Below are 17,580 nucleotides of genomic sequence, written 5' to 3' on the forward strand. Positions count from 1 at the left end.
AGACTTTATAATATTTATTTGAGAGAAATTTAAAGTGGCTAATTGTTGCAAAGCAACTATAATTGAGAGATTGAGATTTGAGAGAAAGAGAAGAGTGAATTGGTGTGGATTAAAATGAAAATGGAGAGGGGTTTATATAGGGGTGGGGGATGGGTTAAAATGTTAAAAAAAAGTTTGGGGGGGGGGTGTAACACCCCGTACCTTTAACGAAAGTTTTGACTACGATCCTAGACTTAGAAAATCAGATAAAGAATGTGGGAATTGAAATTTTCCTGTTCAGTTGTGATATGGTGGTTTACGCCCATGAACAGTGGTCGTATTCCAATTTACGCCCATGAACAGTGATCGTAAACTGAAACCAAGAATTTCTGAACATTTTGGAATTTGACATTTTGAGGTCACATGGTTAAATACGGACCGTATTCCACTTTACGGCCCGTATTTCAAAAGTTATTTGGAATTTGGGAAAACTTCCTTGATGAAAGTTGTAGAGCTTTGAAATACCTTTCCAACGGTATCTTACGGGGGGTCAAACGGACATCTGTGCAAAGAGTTATAGCCATTTTACTGAAAAGACGCAGTGCAGTCCGTATTGCAAAATACGACCCGTAAACTCAAAATACGACCCGTAAACTGAAATACGGCCAGTATTTTGCTGGACGTAAAGTGCAATTTTCCAGAAAACTATATATTCGTCCATATCAGTTCAACTCATTATTTTTCACTCCCTCAAACCCCAGAACGACTTCTACTCTCCTCCACCATCAAGAACACCAAGGTAAGTCCATTCTAATTATTCCAACTCAATTCTAACATATATCCTTGTAATGTAAACAAGAAATCATCATTCCTAATCTAGGGTTTTCAAGAAAACCCATCTCAAGATTCAAGAATCAAGATTTAGGAAATCGTCTCCAAAATTCAAGACTTTAATTCAAGTTTTGGAGCAATTAAGGTATGTAGAACTTCCATCCATATGAGGGAATCTCTATGTTCTTCCCCATGCTTCGTTTCCTTGATATCCATGAAGTTCAAATCTTAGGGCATTAAACCCAACATATTGGTAGCCCGTATTTAAGTATTTATGTACATGAATTTTATATCTATATTCGTTGTTGTATTCCTAATCTTCCATTACGGTTATTAGGAACCCTAGCTTAATCCATGAATCATGAATTCTTCCTCATGTGTTCTCATCATGTTCATATGAAACTTTATGATTTTATTTTGCAAGTTACAAGCATGTTTTCAAGTCAATTACAAATATATGATTATGAACTATTGTATTACTCATAAATCAAGAACATGTTTACAAGCTATTTCATGAAACCATGTTTACAAGTTATTTCGTGAAATCACGATTACAAGACAAGTACAAGTTAATTCACGAAAGTCATGGGCTTCTTAGCCAACTATATTATGTTCATGTTTTTGGGAGTTGCACGAATTACCGAGAAGGCTCAGATAGCCTGAAACTATGTAGCCACTATAGGACAAGGATCGCTCCGCCCAGTTAGGACGATACCTTAATTTTACACTGAATGGATCCATCAGGCATGTTACCATCTTATACCCTGGCAAGGTATAGGGGCTCTGCTGGTCCGGCGAGGTACCAGACTCCACGTATCCACGTGGTGATATCATGTGTCGGTTTATGAAATGCTCTCCCTACTTATCATGTTTTTACTTATGTTATATATATATACGTATGTACACATGCTCATGTTCATGTCCAGGTTTTCAGTTTCAGTTCTTATCATGTTATTTCATGTCCCATGTTGTTTCTTTCGGTTACTTTACATACCAGTACATTCAATGTGCTGACGTCCCCTTTTATTGCCCGGGGGCCTGCATTTCACGATGCAGGTACGGATTTACAGGACGACGCTTCTGCTCATTAGGATTTGCACGTACTAGCTTATTGGTGAGCCCCATCTCATTCGGGGTTTAGACATTATATTTCTTTATTTAGTTTTGCATCTAAAGGTATGCTGGGGGCCTTGTCCCAGTAAATATGTTTTCCAGTCAAACTCATGATAGAGGTTTCATAGACTAGACAAGTCAGTTATGTCATGTCAGACATTTGGAGTCGTATAGCCAATTTGGCTCACTCATGTTTAAACAAGTATTCTATTAAGTATTATGACTTACCATGTTTTATAAAGGCTCATCATGCATTCACATTATATTCCGCTTATGTTATGTATCATGATGATTCAATAGGCCATGTGGTTCGCTCGGTCACATGCAGTCAGGCACCGAGTGCCGTGTTACGTCCAGGCCATGGTTCGGGGCGTGACAAAGCTTGTTATCAGAGCATAGGTTCAAGGATCTTTAGGGAGTCTATGAAACCGTGTCCAATGGGGTCTCTTTTATATGTGTGAGGGCCCCACACATATAAACAGTTGACCACCAAGACATTCAGGATTGTCTCACTTCTTTCATATTCTAGATCGTGCAGTTAGAGCAGCATTTTTAGGATGGCTTCCTAATTTGTGCGTGTAAGTGTTTTCAGAAAATGCCTTACAAAAGAAATTACAAGAAGAGAAACACAACCACCAGCCAAAAGGGCTGCCGTGGAAGTAGCTCACGAAGATACTGTTCCGACTCAGGCAACAGCTCCAACCGCCCCTACCGTTACACCTCCTAGTGCTTCAGACGGGGATGTTAGGAGTGCTATCAACATGCTCACCCAGCTGGTAGCAGCTCAGGACCAACGACAGGAATCTGGGTCAAGTTCAGGAGGTAATGAAGAGTCTTCTAAGACGAAGGATTTTCTCAGAATGAATCCCCCAGTCTTTACGGGGACAAAGAAAAATGAAGACCCTCAGGAGTACATTGATGCCCTCCAAAAGATCTTCTGGATTATGACAGTTACAGAAACCGAAGCAGCTACTTTTGGAGCTCATCAGCTGCAGAGCATTGCTAACACGTGGTATGAATCTTGGGAATTGTCCCGAGGTGAGAATGCGTCTGATGCTACATGGGATGAATTTGCTAGTGCATTCCTAGACCACTTTATGCCAGTAGAGGTCAGAGAGGCTAAGGCTGAACAATTCCTGAAGCTCAAACAAAATGGCAGGCCAGTTCAAGATTACTATTTGGAGTTCGTTAGCTTGGCTAAGCATGCCCCACACATGTTACCCGATATGAGGGCAAGAGTGAGAAGATTCGTTGGAGGTCTTGATTCCCATTTGTATGATGGAGCCAATATTGTTGCACAGAATGGGGCAATGACTATTTCCAAGATGGTTGCTTTTGTACAGGGCAATGAGACAAGGCTAAAGGAGGAAGAAACCTTACAAAAATAGAAAGACAAGGAGTTCAACAAGAGGGTCAAGTCTACCGGACAGTTCAGCGGGAACCGAAATAGGAAATTCTTTAAGAACAGGTCAGCAGTACCTGCTCCGTCCACAGCAAGTGCCCTACTTCCTAAGTTCCGTAATGATAAGAAGCAGAATTTCAGGCCATCATGTTCTTACTCTCAGGCTAGTGGGGGTCAGTCGACTTATACTCATCCGATGTGCGGCAAGTGTAATAAGAGACGCTCAGGTGATTGTCGTGTGGGTACCGATGCCTGTTTTAGATGTGGTCAGAAGGGCCATTTTCAGAAAGACTGTCCATCAGCCAGACAGGGTACTGGAGGTAATGTGACGCAATCCATAAATTCAGCAGTCCCTCGTAATAATCAGGCCCAGCAGGGGAACAATGCAGCTAGGTCTGGAAACACAAGCGGTGGGCGAAACCGTTTGTATGCATTGACAGGCCGTCAGGATACAGAAGCTCGTGCAGATTTTGTTACAGGTACTCTAACAGTTTTCACTTTCGACGTATATGCCCTTATTGACCCAGGATCCACCCTATCTTATGTAACCCCTTTTGTTGCTAAGAAATTTGGTATTGAACCTGAAAAATTATATGAACCCTTTGAGGTGTCCACCCCAGTTAGGGAATCAGTCATAGTTAGACGTATGTACAGGGGTTGCCCAGTTTTAGTCTATCACCGCAGAACCGTAGCTGATTTAGCGGAATTAGAAATGGTAGACTTCGATGTGATCATGGGTATGGATTGGTTAGCTTCATGTTATGCCACAGTATGTTGTAGAACTAAAGTGGTAAGATTCGAGTTTCCTAATGAGCCAGTCATAGAATGGGAGGGTAATTCAGTAGTACCCAAGGGCAGATTCATTTCTTACCTAAAAGCCAGAAAAATGATTTCCAAAGGTTATATCTACCACCTAGTTCGAGTCAAGGATTCAGATGCCCAGACTCCGACTCTTCAATCTGTTCCAGTTGTAAATGAATTTCCAGAAGTCTTCCCAGAAGATCTTCCAAGAGTCCCTCCTGACAGGGAGATTGAATTTGGAATTGATCTACTTCCCGATACTCAGCCGATATCTATTTCGCCATACAGAATGGCTCCAGCAGAGTTAAAAGAGTTAAAAGCCCAGTTGAAAGATCTTCTTGATAAGGAGTTTATTAGTCCTAGTGTTTCGCCTTGGGGTGCGCCAGTCTTATTTGTCCGAAAGAAGGATGATTTCTTACGTATGTGTATAGACTACCGTCAGCTGAACATAGTCACCATTAAGAACAGGTACCCTCTTCCTAGAATAGATGACTTATTTGACCAACTGCAGGGCGCCCAATGTTATTCCAAGATTGACCTCAGAACAGGCTATCATCAGTTGAAGGTTAAGGAAGTTGATATTCCGAAGACAGCTTTCAGGACCCGTTATGGCCATTTTGAATTCCTTGTTATGTCATTTGGGTTGACAAATGCGCCAGCTGCTTTCATGGATCTTATGAACAGGGTCTTCAAACCTTATCTCGATTTATTCGTCATTGTCTTCATTGATGATATTTTGGTGTATTCCCGTAATGAGGCTGATCATGCAGAACATCTCAGAATAGTGTTGCAGACTCTTAAAGATCGCGAACTTTTTGCAAAATTCTCAAAGTGTGAGTTTTGGCTTAAATCAGTGGCATTCTTAGGCCATGTGATCTCGGGTGAAGGTGTTAAAGTTGATTCTCAGAAAATTGATGCCGTGAGGAGTTGGCCCAGACCCACCTCAGTTTCTGATATAAGAAGTTTCTTGGGTCTGGCAGACTATTATCGACGCTTCGTAGAAAGATTTTCTTCTATCTCTGCTCCGTTGACTAAGTTGACTCAGAAGAAAGTTAAGTTCCAATGGTCAGATGCTTGTGAGCGAAACTTTGAGGAGTTGAAGAATAGATTGACTTCTGCTCCAGTTTTGACTTTTCCAGAGGGAACTGAAGGATTCGTGGTTTATTGTGATGCTTCGGGAGTTGGTCTCGGATGTGTCTTAATGCAGCATGGTAAGGTTGTAGCTTATGCATCTCGTCAGCTCAAGGTTCACGAAAAGAATTATCCGACTTATGACTTAGAGTTGGTGTTGACACCCAATTTTGTCCCACCTATCCTCCGAAATACCTATTTTTCGCTTCCAATATTTTGGCAACTTTAAAAAATAATTATTTGCATTTTTTTATTAATACCGACATTTCATTATCTTGTCATTATCTTTATTACCGTCACTACTGCCATTATTATTATTACTATTATCATCATCATTATTATTATTATTATTATTATTATTATTATTATTATTATTATTATTATTATTATTATTATTATTATTTTTGTTATCATTATTATTACCAGTATTATCATAATTTGCGTTTCAGCATTTTTTACCACCTTATGCATACGCATCGCATTTATTTCGCACAATTAAATGATAGCGTTTATTTGTTTTCAAAATGATTTTTTGCACGACTATTACAATGTCATATAATTTTATTATCTGAGCACTAATAATTACATATTTTATATTTTAGTCCGTATTAATCCAGTCCATAATTAAAATCCTAAAACTCTTTGGGCTGAAACCAATTCATAAAATCAGCCCACATTTTAAAACTCATCCAACCCAGCCCATTTCCTAATTAATCAGCCCTACTCTAAATTCCCCAGCCCACTATTTTTAACCCAATACCCGGTCCATTAATCCGACCCGCCCCTTCATTTAACAAAGGAAACCCATTAGGGTTCCCTTCATCTTTTTCAGAAAACACGCCGCCCCCTCCAGCTCCCTTCTCTCTTCTCCTTCCCCGCTCCTCTTCTCTCTCCCACGCACACCTCTGTCTCCACTTCACCGTGTCTCCCCCACGCGTCTGACACCCCACACCTTCCTGTTCCCCACGCTCTTCCCTCTCCCGCTTCCTTCAACAACTATAAAGAAAGGGGAGAGATTCGAAAGAGGGGGCTTGGTTTTTCGATTCATGAAATCCCCTAAGAATCAAGTTTTTTTTCGAGCCGCAAAATCCTCCTAAACAAAGCATAAGCCGCCTAGAATTCCTCAAAAAATCAGTTTGTCTTCAGCAGTCGTAAGCTTATTTCAATATTGGGTCAAGAATACTAGTTCCAGTTCGTATTCGTTTATTTTGTTGTTGCATCGAGCGTCGCAAGCTCGGATTTGGTAGTGTTCGAGCGTAGATTGGAAACCCCGCGCCTCACTTCGCTGCATCCGAAGCAGGTGATTTCCTTTCCCTAAATTAAGTAGTTTGGTGTTTAGATGATGATTATATGTTTATCTTAAGTTGAAGGCGCGATTAGCACGATCCCTCAATTCTGTGTTAGTTAGATAAATGATTGGCTTGTATGGGTGTAGTTTAACTGGGTGATATTAGTCTTATACCCTGTTATCCATATGATTTTGTATATTATTTTGTTATATCGCTTGAATATCTCCTATAGTTGTGTTTGATCTATGATCAGTAGTTCCCTCGTTTATTTCAGCATTTGGCTTCTCCTGATCTTATTGCTGCCTACTATGAGTTTATGCTAGTTTCGGAATATAAGTGGACTAAATCTTTAGTTTAATTAGGTTTTTGCTTGACATTGTTTTATTTTACCATTTTCCAGTTTAGTAGTTTGGTTGCGTGTTAGTATGAACTATATTAAATGATATCATTAATATCTCTGTGCTAGGCTATAAACTGATTCTGATAGATTCCGATGTTAGTATGAGTTCATTTTGGTTCATGTAGTCTTCAGCATGCTAAAGTAGGATTTAAACGATGTAGCAGGTCTAAATAGGATTAACAAGAGTCTGAATTCAACTTGGGTCTGCTTGTAAACATATAATGTCTCTGATTAAATATCCCTTTCTGCTTAAGAATGATTCAAATTATTATCTTGTTATAACTAGTTTGAAATTAAAATTCATGCTAAGGCTGTTTTGAGTGAGCCTTATGGAATGCCCAAGTTTAATTCATCGTACTATAGAGTGAGGTGTTGAGTTTGTGCAAGTCTTCTTCTCATTTACATATCAAACTTCCTGTTCGTCTACTGCGAACAACAAGGAGAAAGGATATTTAGAAAGGCTTGACTTGACACAAAATCTATAACCAGGATATAACTCAGCTTTTTGTTGATGTCTTGTGTTGAAATTCTCCCTCAGAAATCAACTGTCATGTAGGAAGTTCAAAGAATAATAAATGATCATCCTCTGTCATGTATAAGCCTGTCTTCATTCATTAATATCACTTAAGATCATTATATGGATCAGTTGAGCGCAGACCCCTAGGTACTACTTGTTTAAACCTGAAAATTGCTATATTATCATATTCCATCGAATTACCTTTCGAGATTATTTGGGTTGTTGTTTTGATAATTAGAAAATGCTAATTAGCCCATCTTGCATCCTAATGTGTCATCGGTTTGGACCAGTGTTCTCCTGGAATGTATATTTTTAGAGTCTGTTTTCCCTTTTGTTGTTTTAGTCTTCTAAGCCTGATGCTTTGTTCTGTATGGTCGATCTTGGCAAGTTGATATTTTCTTTAAGAATTATGTTGAATTGATGCACTCCTTCCATGTGCTGGTTTGGTAGCTACTAAAGTCTAGTGCATCAATGCTGTTTTGAGTGTTTGCTGACCCTGTTCTTTGTCAAAAACTGCCCTAAAACTAAGTAACTTTCAAAGGAACCTCATTTCGCTTGGCCACTGTTTTTTTTTTCTAGCAACAAATATTCACACTTAATAAGGCTATTACACTTAACAAGACTTACCACTGCTATCAGTTGCTATGTTGCCCCGAGCTACTGCAATTTGGATAAAGTTGCCACTGTCCCTTTTGAAACTGTTGCTGCATTTGTAATATCCATCTTAGATTAATTAATTGCTGCATTTTGTTGTTGTCTGTGATTGGCATGTTTGTGACTAAGCTGCTTTTTTTTTCTTCTTATTTTTCTAAAGAAACTGATATTACACTTAAGTTACTAGTTTAGAATAGCTGCTACTTTTGCAAAAGAATAGAGAAAGGTACCTCACTTGAGATATTGCTGGAATTTTTAAGAAATAATGGATGCATTCGGTAATTAAGAAATAGATGATACATTTGGTAAGGCAAACATAGGGATGGGTTTAGCCTCCTCCGATAGCCAGCCATGCTTAAGGTTCTAGAAATCTTTGGAACTTGTACGGCATCGGGAAGATGAGGGCGAAAGCTTTTCAGTATTAGCCTTCTATACATCCCTATGAATGTGTATACATGATGTATGCTTAGCATATACGTAATCCGTTGAATTGTTTTGAGTTCATATTTCATCTGTTTAACATTATTCATTGGTCACATACTAATCCTTTTCCTTTCGTTTTATGCATGACCACCGCATACGAGTCCCTCGGATTCATCTTCTTCCGCATTTGGTGTTGGGCTAAAAAGCCCAACGAAATCTCCTCCGTGTCCAGCCTCCCCTGTCCGCAGCAAGCATATAAAATATTATGGGTTAAGGCCCATATTACTGCAGCAACCCACAATAATGCAAAGAAGTTACTGGGCTAAAAAGCCAACTGCAGCAGATCAGCCATCCTTAATATATCTACTCTTGTATTTCGTTTTGTGCATTTAATTTGTATCATGCGACTAACTCTTTGTTTTCTTCATTTTCCTAGTTTAGATGAATCCTAATAAATTAGAAGGTTTAGTTTGGGAATGGGTAGTTAGTTCAAGGAAAAGAATTAAAGAATATTTTATAAACATGTTTTTTTTAAAGTTATCTAAATTATGCATAAGTTTAGCCGAATGTAGTTAATAAAACATAATTTTGTTTATACTTCCGAAAATGCGAAGTTAATTAGTACCTCATCGTTTAGTTTGTTTCAAGTATTTATTAAAACATTGCACAAACTTGCGTTTTCTTCTATTTATTGTTTTATGCAAATCTTATTTTAAATAGCATTATTTCATAAATTTATTTTAAATGGCATTTGAAGTGTTTTTTTTATGCAAATTATTATATTTTCTACAAATCTCATTTTAAATAGCATTTTTATTTAAAGCCTTATCAACTTTTCATAAGTTCTATTTTAAATGGCCTTTAAGATTTCCTCTTATGCAAATTATTATATTTTCTAAATAGCATTATTATATTTTCATTTAAAGCCTAACAACATTTATAAGTCTTATTTCAAAGTATTAGTATATTTTCTTTTTAAAACCCCAGCAGCATTTGCAAGTCGTTTTTCTTAAAGTTTAAGCACTATATTTGCATCTTCCACTTTAATTAGTTAACCTAAGTTTGGTCGGATAACCGTAAGTTAGCGGATTCTAAAGGATGCCTAACCCCTTCCCTTTAGGATAATATAGAACCCTTACCTAGAATCACACTGGTTAAGCAGACTATTAACGGAGGTTTAATTAGCATTACCTTAGTTAATAATTAGGTGTCCTAATTCACCGTAAAATCAATTAGGTGGCGACTCCTTAAAACAAAACAATTTAGGAATCTCCAATATGTTGTACTCCGCTTCAACCCGGTTAAAATGGGGTATAACAGCTTGGCGACTCCGCTGGGGTTAGGCATCCATGAACCTAGGAAGGCTTAATACCCAAGGCGTATTAAATCCATTAGTCAGCCTTGTCCAAATGTCCAAGTGGGTTCATGACCCCAAGCGACGCTTATCATGTTATGTGTGCATTATTTGAAGTTGATTGTGCTAAATATCGACCATTGCTCTGATTAATTAAACTTTAGGAGGGTGGGGTTTGACTAACCTTTTTGTGATGCAGATAGCCATGAAGATCGCAAGTTTTGAAAGAAGCTTGAACGCAATTGAACTTAGCTTATTTTTAGGAATATTTTTTCTTTTCTTATTTTGGCATGTAATAAAGCTTAAAAATATTTATGTACTTCATTTTGGGAATAGACTCGTTTAATTAATTAAAGAGCAAATGGGATGACATATAATGACACCTTCATCTTTCAAATACACGCTAGGCCTACCTCGGGCATAAGGAGGTCCCCTACATATTAACACGCGAGGCTGTTATTTTATGTACTTGTGTTATAAGTTGCGTGCTTGCTTGCTAAGTGGTTTACTTGAATTTATTTGCAATATGCTTGCTTTTGAACTTATTTATCACCTGATGCCAAGCTCATTACTTAAATTTATTTGAAGGCTCTTATTTGAATTTATTTGTGAAAAGTTATTACTAACATCATCTTTGTTTCAGAAGAAAAGTAAAATCCATATTTGCTCTGCCGCACAATTGCATATTGTTTCATTAATTATTTTTGCATCATCTTCACTTCAAAAAAAAAAATACTATTTATTCCGCGGTTAGCGCACTTTAGCCACTCTAGAGCACCTTTAAGATCGTTCGCATTCTTAGCATGACTCTCGACAAATTTCTAATCGTCGGAGGAAATTTCCTAATTTTCACATACATGAACTAGCCTTGAAAATCCTTAAAGTTAACTCTTATCATTCCAACTTTGTTTTAATAGGCATTCTCTTATCGTTATTTGCTTAGTTACTCAAATCTATTAGTGTTGAACAATTTGTCTCGCATCAAACTGCAAATTCTAGAGCTTTTTTGTGTCCTTTTACGGGTATGATCTTCTGTCTCAAACGACGAAACATTTGACCCGTTAGCTCCATGCCTCGTAGAATCCATTTTGCACTCGGTTTACGTCATGGAACTTTTACTTTCAAATTCTATCATTTTCAGCATTTATCGTTTCTTAAATTGGTAGATGTCCAAATTTATTGGTCCAATCTATCAAATGACACTTCTTGATATTTGTTCGATTTTTGCCATCAAGTTGTTCAAGAATGACTGTTCAAGTACCTTGCTTCTGCGGAGTCTTCGCTCAGTCAATCGCGTCATTCTGGGTCGCTGAAATTTATCTTCGCGCACCCATTAATTTCAATTTTTGGCATGCAAGTCGAAGGACAATCTCATAGGTCTCATGTCCTTGACATTTTGCAACCCGCCAGTGCTTCGTAACTCTCGGGTACATTAAATTCAACTGTCTTGCGCCCGATCAATCATGATCTTCTCTAAGCTAATCTCTTGCATTATTAAAAAAAAAAAAAAACTTTTTACATAGCCCGAACTACGTTTGACCTGATTTCCTGTCGGATACAGGATATGTAGGCAGCCTATATAAGGCCCGGTCTTATTTACTACAAATTTTAATATTCCCCAGATGAAGGAGCATGAAACTGAGACAATTTTGGAATGCAAATCTTATTTTAAATAGCATTATTTCATAAATTTATTTTAAATGGCATTTGAAGTGTTTTTTTATGCAAATTATTATATTTTCTACAAATCTCATTTTAAATAGCATTTTTATTTAAAGCCTTATCAACTTTTCATAAGTTCTATTTTAAATGGCCTTTAAGATTTCCTCTTATGCAAATTATTATATTTTCTAAATAGCATTATTATATTTTCATTTAAAGCCTAACAACATTTATAAGTCTTATTTCAAAGTATTAGTATATTTTCTTTTTAAAACCCCAGCAGCATTTGCAAGTCGTTTTTCTTAAAGTTTAAGCACTATATTTGCATCTTCCACTTTAATTAGTTAACCTAAGTTTGGTCGGATAACCGTAAGTTAGCGGATTCTAAAGGATGCCTAACCCCTTCCCTTTAGGATAATATAGAACCCTTACCTAGAATCACACTGGTTAAGCAGACTATTAACGGAGGTTTAATTAGCATTACCTTAGTTAATAATTAGGTGTCCTAATTCACCGTAAAATCAATTAGGTAGCGACTCCTTAAAACAAAACAATTTAGGAATCTCCAATATGTTGTACTCCGCTTCAACCCGGTTAAAATGGGGTATAACAGTTGGCAGCTGTAGTTTTTACACTTAAGATATGGCGTCATTATTTGTATGGAGTGCACGTTGATATTTTCACAGATCATAAAAGCCTGCAGTATATCTTCAAGCAAAGGGAGCTAAATCTTAGACAGAGGAGATGGCTCGAATTGCTTAAGGATTATGATGTGGATATTCTCTATCATCCGGGGAAAGAGAATGTTGTAGCTGATGCTCTTAGTCGTCATTCCATGGGAAGTTTAGCCCACGTGGACGTGGAAAAGAGAGTTATGACAAAGGAAGTTCACCGTTTGGCCAATCTTGGAATTCGACTTTTGGACTCCGAGGATGGTGGTGTGGTTGTTCAGAATAGTGCTCTTTCCTCTTTAGTCGTTGAAGTCAAGGAGAAACAATTTAGTGATCCCTATTTATTGCAGCTGAAGGAGGGGATTCACAAGCATAAGACAACGGCTTTTGAACAAGGGGGAGATGATGGTACCTTGAGGTACCAAGGCAGATTATGTGTCCCAAATGTAGATGGACTCAGAGAGCGAATCATGTCAGAAGCTCACAATTCCAGGTATTCCATTCACCCAGGTTCCACTAAGATGTATCATGATCTCAAGGAGATTTACTGGTGGAACGATATGAAGAAGAATGTGGCAGATTTTGTAGCTAAGTGCCTAAACTGTCAGCAGGTGAAAGCTGAACACCAGAGGCCTGGTGGTTTGGCTCAGAATATTGATATTCCTGTCTGGAAATGGGAAATGATCAATATGGATTTTGTATCAAGTTTACCCCGTTCAGCTAGGAGACATGACTCTATTTGGGTGATCGTTGACCGGCTTACTAAGTCAGCACACTTTTTGCCAGTCAAGACCACAGATTCAGCAGAAGATTATGCCAAGCTGTATGTTAATGAGATTGTCAGATTGCATGGGACACCAGTGTCCATTATTTCAGATCGTGGTGCTCAGTTTACAGCGAACTTCTGGAAATCTTTTCAGAAAGGATTGGGTACCAAGGTGAATCTCAGCACAACTTTTCATCCACAAACAGATGGCCAGGCAGAGCGTACTATTCAGACTCTGGAAGATATGTTGAGAGCATGCGTCTTGGATTTCAAAGGTAATTGGGATGATCACTTACCTCTCATTGAGTTTTCTTATAATAACAGTTATCATGCTAGTATTGGGATGGCACCATTTGAAGCTCTGTATGGGCGAAGGTGCAGATCACCTATTGGTTGGTTCGAAGTAGGTGAAGCAGAGTTGTTAGGACCAGATTTGGTTTATCAGGTTATGGAGAAAGTCAAGTTAATACAGGAGCGTTTGAAAACAGCTCAGAGTCGCCAGAAGTCTTATACAGATGTGAGACGAAGGGATTTAGAATTTTCAATTGATGATTGGGTGTTCCTTAAAGTCTCACCCATGAAAGGTGTTATGAGATTTGGCAAGAAAGGGAAGCTAAGTCCCAGATATATTGGACCTTGCAGAATTCTACGAAAGGTCGGTCTAGTGGCTTATGAACTTGAGTTACCACAAGACTTGGCTGCTGTACATCCAGTATTTCATGTGTCCATGTTGAGAAAGTGTGTAGGAGACCCATCGTTAGTTGTTCCTACTGATACTATAACAGTTAAGGATGGGTTGACTTATGAGGAGATCCCCGTAGCCATTCTTGATCGTCAAGTTCGCAAGTTGAGAACTAAGGAAGTAGCCTCAGTAAAAGTCCTGTGGAGGAGTCAGAAAGTTAAGGATGATACATGGGAAGCCGAGGAGGATATGAAATCCAAGTACCCGCACTTGTTTCAACCTGTAGAAGATATTTATGATGAAGCACCAAGATTTTAAGGTATGTAAGCTTTCTTTTCATGCTTTTGGTCGTGTGTGGCCAATTTATAGTGCTATTGTTATGTAGCCCTGTGAGGCAATGATATTATGGGTTGTTGTGACAGGTTGATAGTGCCATATTACAGGGGAAACTCTGGCGAAATTTTTGTAGAATCCCGAATGTTTAACATTCGAGGACAAATGCTCCAAAAAGAAGGGAGAATGTTACACCTTGGAAATTTCCCCGTTAGCGTACCACGAATAGACCCACGAAGGGTATGACGTATACGACATGTTGATGAGTAAGAAGTAATATTTAATGATTCTAAATGAGATTTCAAAGACATTGGAGGTAGGAGACAAAAGTTGTTAAGGAAAGCAAGGTATATGTTGTATGTCGGGCAAGAATTACGAGTATCGAATTAATGATGGCTTAATGACATTTTGGAGAAGAGTTATAATATCCCTTATATATTCATGCCTCACGTTTCACGTTTAAGTTCATGTATTCGCTATTCATGTCTCATGTTTAGGCACCGACGTTTTCATGAAACTATGTCATGTCAGTTTCCATGCCCCATGTCATGTTATGTCTCATGTTTCACGCTCATGTCATGTATCCAGCGCTCATGTTTCATGTCTCATACTTCAGTATCCATGTTTCCATGTAATCACACATTCAGTTCTCATGATCCATGATCATGCTCCCACGTAACTATGTCAAGCTCTTATGTTTTATGTCATCTTTCATTCATGTTCATGTATTCAAGCCATGTCCAGCCATATCCTTAACTATGACCCATCATTCAAGGACGAATGATCCCAAGGGGGAGATATTGTAACACCCCGTACCTTTAACGAAAGTTTTGACCACGATCCTAGACTTAGAAAATCAGATAAAGAATGTGGGAATTGAAATTTTCCTGTTCAGTTGTGATATGGTGGTTTACGCCCATGAACAGTGGTCGTATTCCAATTTACGCCCATGAACAGTGATCGTAAACTGAAACCAAGAATTTCTGAACATTCTGGAATTTGACATTTTGAGGTCATATGGTTAAATACGGACTGTATTCCACTTTACGGCCCGTATTTCAAATGTTATTTGGAATTTGGGAAAACTTCCTTGATGAAAGTTGTAGAGCTTTGAAATACCTTTCCAACGGTATCTTACGGGGGTCAAACGGACATCTGTGCAAAGAGTTATGGCCATTTTACCGAAGCGACGCAGTGCAGTCCGTATTGCAAAATACGACCCGTAAACTCAAAATACGACCCGTAAACTGAAATACGGCCAGTATTTTGCTGGACGTAAAGTGCAATTTTCCAGAACACTATATATTCGTCCATATCAGTTCAACTCATTATTTTTCACTCCCTCAAACCCCAGAGCGACTTCTTACTCTCCTCCAACATCAAGAACACCAAGGTAAGTCCATTCTAATTATTCCAACTCAATTCTAACATATATCCTTGTAATGTAAACAAGAAATCATCATTCCTAATCTAGGTTTTTCAAGAAAACCCATCTCAAGATTCAAGAATCAAGATTTAGGAAATCTTCTCCAAAATTCAAGTCTTTAATTCAAGTTTTGGAGCAATTAAGGTATGTAGAACTTCCATCCACATGAGGGAATCTCTATGTTCTTCCCCATGCTTCGTTTCCTTGATATCCATGAAGTTCAAATCTTAGGGCATTAAACCCAACATATTGGTAGCCCGTATTTAAGAATTTATGTACATGAATTTTGTATCTATATTCGTTGTTGTATTCCTAATCTTCCATTACGGTTATTAGGAACCCTAGCTTAATCCATGAATCATGAATTCTTCCTCATGTGTTCTCATCATGTTCATATGAAACTTTATGATTTTATTTTGCAAGTTACAAGCATGTTTTCAAGTCAATTACAAATATATGATTATGAACTATTGTATTACTCATAAATCAAGAACATGTTTACAAGCTATTTCATGAAACCATGTTTACAAGTTATTTCGTGAAATCATGATTACAAGACAAGTACAAGTTAATTCACGAAAGTCATGGGCTTCTTAGCCAACTATATTATGTTCATGTTTTTGGGAGTTGCATGAATTACCGAGAAGGCTCAGATAGCCTGAAACTATGTAGCCACTATAGGACAAGGATCGCTCCGCCCAGTTAGGACGATACCTTAATTTTACACTGAATGGATCCATCAGACATGTTACCATCTTATACCCTGGCAAGGTATAGGGGCTCTGCTGGTCCGGCGAGGTACCAAACTCCTCGTATCCACGTGGTGATATCATGTGTCGGTTTATGAAATGCTCTCCATACTTATCATGTTTTTACTTATGTTATATATATACGTATGTACACATGCTCATGTTCATGTCCAGGTTTTCAGTTTCAGTTCTTATCATGTTATTCCATGTCCCATGTTGTTTCTTTCGGTTACTTTACATACCAGTACATTCAATGTGCTGACGTCCCCTTTTATTGCCCGGGGGCCTGCATTTCACGATGCAGGTACGGATTTACAGGACGACGCTTCTGCTCATTAGGATTTGCACGTACTAGCTTATTGGTGAGCCCCATCTCATTCGGGGTTTAGACATTGTATTTCTTTATTTAGTTTTGCATCTAAAGGTATGCTGGGGGCCTTGTCCCAGTAAATATGTTTTCCAGTCAGACTCATGATAGAGGTTTCATAGACTAGACAAGTCAGTTATGTCATGTCAGACATTTGGAGTCGTATAGCCAATTTGGCTCACTCATGTTTAAACAAGTATTCTATTAAGTATTATGACTTACCATGTTTTATAAAGGCTCATCATGCATTCACGTTATATTCCGCTTATGTTATGTATCATGATGATTCAGCAGGCCATGTGGTTCGCTCGGTCACATACAGTCAGGCACCGAGTGCCGTGTTACGTCCAGGCCATGGTTCGGGGCGTGACAAGGGGGGGGGGGGGGGATGAGTTTGGGACCGTTTGGCAACGACCATTTTTGCAAATGGACCGTTGCCCAACGGTCCATTGGGCTGCCCTAACGGCTACAATTAAAAAAATAATAATTTAAATTCCACCGGTTTTACTGATTTAACCGGTCCGGTTCCGGTTTCAAAAAAATTGAAACCGGACAGGTATATAATAAACGGTTAACCGGTTCCGGTTTTACCGATCCGGTTACCAGTTTGAACCGGTTAACCCGAACCGGTTGACGGGTTTAATTCAGCTAACGTTCAAGGACTTTAACCCTCTTTCCAAGAAGGTTATTACCAACTATTAGTGCGTAATTAAAAAAAAATGTCAACATTAGAATTTTGCTATATGAAGTATGTGACGAAGCATACACCAGACAACACTACGGGGCACTTAAAAACAAAACTAAATACAAAGAAATTGTAATTAGGACCCAATGAGGTAATTTAGTACATTTTAATTATTTCATCCAAAACTAGAATATTTTGTGTACAGAAAAAAAGAGAATACGATATTTGCAAGCATTCGTTAGAGCTTCTTCATATATGTGTCTAAACTTTTAATAATAGATGACCTTTAAATTATCTGTATTAAATGGATATTAGGGAATGATCATACGTAAACTTAATGAGATG

This window comes from Lycium barbarum, chromosome 4, assembly GCF_019175385.1.
Source record: "Lycium barbarum isolate Lr01 chromosome 4, ASM1917538v2, whole genome shotgun sequence".
NCBI classification, from domain to species: Eukaryota; Viridiplantae; Streptophyta; class Magnoliopsida; order Solanales; family Solanaceae; genus Lycium; species Lycium barbarum.